Source organism: Notothenia coriiceps, unplaced genomic scaffold (assembly GCF_000735185.1).
Source record: "Notothenia coriiceps isolate Sejong01 unplaced genomic scaffold, NC01 NC01_scaffold00034209, whole genome shotgun sequence".
Lineage (NCBI taxonomy): Eukaryota > Metazoa > Chordata > Actinopteri > Perciformes > Nototheniidae > Notothenia > Notothenia coriiceps.
The window spans coordinates 14,055-17,911 of NW_011366910.1; positions in this window are offsets into that span (position 1 = coordinate 14,055).

Sequence of the window (3,857 nt, forward strand, 5' to 3'; positions counted from 1 at the left end):
GTAAATGTTATATTTGTGATTTGTTGTAATACATTAGACAGGAGTGAACAGCAGAGAGGATATATGCTTTGTTTCAATGCAGTGATATCAATCCAGAGATGTTTATGGATGTATACCATTACGGAACATTGTATGAGAACATGTGGACATTAAAGGTCCCCTATTATACTGTTTTTCATCAATATATTATAGGTCTCAGATATATACAAAAAATGTCTCCGAAGTGTTTGGCTCCAAATACCAAACAGATCATTGCAGCATTACCCATAATCCCCTCTGTTTCAGCCCTGTTTCCAAAGTGCTGATTCTCTGTGTTACTTTAGATGAAAATAAGGAGCCCCTCCCCACGCCCCTCTGAGAGAGATTTGGTTAAAAAGAACACAATGGTGCTCTAGTGCCCCTTTCACACCAACGCGGTTCCATGCCCGGTTCGGAGCTAGAGCCTGAAAAGCATAGTTTTCTTTCCTATTCACACCGCAGCGGAGCCGCCTCTAAGCTCCGAAAACCGGTGCCCAAAAACCAAAACCTTGGTTCGCTGATTGGCTAATGGTTACACAAGCCAAAAAAATTGTTATGACATCACAAAGTGGCCAAAATCTGATCAGCTCATTTTCAGACAGGTTTTTATGTAAATGGACAACAAGAGAGTCAGAGTCTCTTTCCACAGAGGGGACAGAAGAGGGGACACATGTTGATGTAGAAGAGACATGAAGAAGAGGGGACACATGTTGATGTAGAAGAGACATGAAGAAGAGGGGACACATGTTGATGTAGAAGAGACATGAAGAAGAGGGGACACATGTTGATGTAGAAGAGACATGAAGAAGAGGGGACACATGTTTATGTAGAAAAGACATGAAGAAGAGGATTTTGCACCATAGGGGACCTTTAACACACAAATAAAGAGTTACTTCAGATTTAGAAGGAGGCATTTGTGTTTAGGTCATTCCCTCTTTGTTGAGTTTTGCAGGCTCGTACAGCTTTCACTGAAACAACACTGAACCTACGTGTTGACATCTGCCACAGCTGTGTCACTATAGAAATACGTGCTTTGCTCTGCAGAATTCCTGTCTGTGTTTCTTTACAATGGCTAATTCACCCCAGAGCGCCTGAATGCATCACAGTACGTGCACTAAGACTGCAGTTGTCTCACTTTTTGTTGTTGTGAACATGTGATGTGACCAGGAGGTCCTTAGTCTAACATTGACTCCGGATGCATGTGAGAGGAAGTCGACATACAGTCACAAGATTACTGTTTGCACTCGTCTCGGGTGGAGGACAGTCCTCTGCTTCTCTGTTACTGTCCTGTCTCCATTCCCTTCAACAAAGAAGCTTTCTGATGTTTCTCTGGCTGCACGGTTTGCGATTAAATAGATTTACTGAGACGTTTCTGCTGGGGAAAGGGGTGAGTTAACCCGAGCTATAGTATTTGTAGATCATGGGAATTCTAACTTTTTCTGTATTTACTTTGTTATCTGAAATAGATTTGGATTCGTTAAAGAGGTTTTTTTTAAAGAATTTCTCTCGGGCTACTTTATCTTTGAAGTTTGAGCTTACCCTCTCAAGATAATATCAAAGGAACAACAGGTGTTACAAGAGGGAAGCTAAATGTTACCTGTGGTTTGTGGCTTAGACTAGGCAGCACCATACAGAGTGTGTGTATATATATATTTTTGTATAGCTTGGTTATACTAACTTTAGCCACATCAGGAATATCACAACACTTCGGTGACACAAACGTTCCTGGCACGGCTCAAACATATAGCTTCCCTGATGGCTCCCACAAGATTGCTGACATCCTCGTGGATTCATCTTCTTATTACAGACACATGCATTTCGAAACATTTGGTCTACCTATGCTGTAAATGTATTATCTCTTAGATTTACGCACAGCATCTATTGCACGTCTGTCCGTCCTGGGAGAGGGATCCCTCCTCTGTTGCTCTCCCTGAGGTTTCTCCCATGTTCCCCTTTAAACTGTGGGTTTTCTCTGGAAGTGTTTCCTTGTACGATGTGAGGGTTTAAGGACAGAGGGTGTCGTATTGTCATACTGATACTCTGTACAAACTGTGAAGTCCACTGAGACAAATGTAACATTTGTGATATTGGGCTATATAAATAAACATTGATTGATTGAGCTTGATAGTAACGAAACTCAATTCAATCAAATGGTATTTTTGTTGTATAGATTTAGTCTTATTGTGTATCATCATAAGCCGCGTTCACACCGGACTACTTTTCCCACTTTAGTTCCGATATAGTTCCGAAATGTCGCGTTCACACCAAAAAGAGCCGGAACTAAAATGTGTTAATGAGAACCTTTTTACCCCCTTTTCCGTCCCTGCTAGAGAGCGGGGACTCTCATGCGGCTCTCTTGTGAGAAAAGAGCTATATTTCTGATTGGCTGGGCGGATTGCAAACCACGCCCCGTAAAACTCAAAAAAAGTGTTGTGAAGCCATCATTTTATTATCCTCGCATTAGCATTATTAGCATTAGCCCAGCGCAGAAACGCAGAGAGACTAACTTATGGCAACACAAAATAAAACATGGGAGCGGTGGAGATGAGGAGGTGTCGGCGTTCTGGCGATTTACTCGGAAGGCTTCAGTAGAAGCTGCTGGGAGTCCCAGCAGCTTCTACTGAAGCCAGTCCCCAACTCCGGGGACTTCCTGCCGGGGATTTTGGGCGGCAGTATACGCCGTGAAGTTGTTTGAGGCCTGCCAGTAAACCCAAAGCAGAAGAAGAAGAAGTAACGTCAGCGGCTTCATTTGCCTAATCCACCCCCAGGGATTTATTCCGGTGTGAACGCGATCTGTACTTAGTTCATCAGAACTAAAGAGTTCTGATGAACTAAGTTCTCATGAACCTTTGTGGGAAAAGTACTGCGGTGTGAAAGCGCCTATAGATGGTTCATTATGGTGAAGAAAGCTCCAAAATGTAAGATTGAACTCGAACTAAGTAGAACTTTTGCTTTGCTTTTAATACAAGCTTCTCTCCACCTGCACAGCTGTTGATGCTCCGTGAGAAACAGCGGCCGTCAGCCTGCCTAATGTGTAATTGATGAGCTGCTGCAGAGATTCACACACACACACACACACACACACACACACACACACACACACACACACACACACACACACACACACACACACACACACACACACNTCAGTAGAAGCTGCTGGGAGTCCCAGCAGCTTCTACTGAAGCCAGTCCCCAACTCCGGGGACTTCCTGCCGGGGATTTTGGGCGGCAGTATATACGCCGTGAAGTTGTTTGCGGCCTGCCAGTAAACCCAAAGCAGAAGAAGAAGAAGTAACGTCAGCGGCTTCATTTGCCTAATTCACCCCCAGGGATTTATTCCGGTGTGAACGCGATCTGTACTTAGTTCTTAGAACTAAGTTCTCATGAACCTTTGTGGGAAAAGTACTGCGGTGTGAAAGCGCCTATGGTGTTAATGCTGTCGCTGGATGCTTTTACTTTTAAATGGGTGTTTATTTGTGTAACTGAATCTTTGTGATATATTTTTTACTGTGTAACACTTGGGAAACATTGGCTCGGAGAAGTGAACCTATTATTGTACTATAATCCCTGATAGCATCACTTTTTAGTAGAATATTTTTGTTCTACAAAGAAGATATCAAGTCCCCATTATTAAGATACTAATGTTCTGTGAAAGCTATGACAACAATTTGTCCAACTATGATCTAAGAGCTAACACAAATTGGTTTGTTTTCAGTTCCCTCTTTGTGTTAGATAATATCCACCTCCAACACGTTTATCCGGCCCATGCATCAGAGTTGCAGGCTTGTTTGAGTTTGTATTGTGTGACCGGGTTTTCATTTGAATGCACAAAGCTAA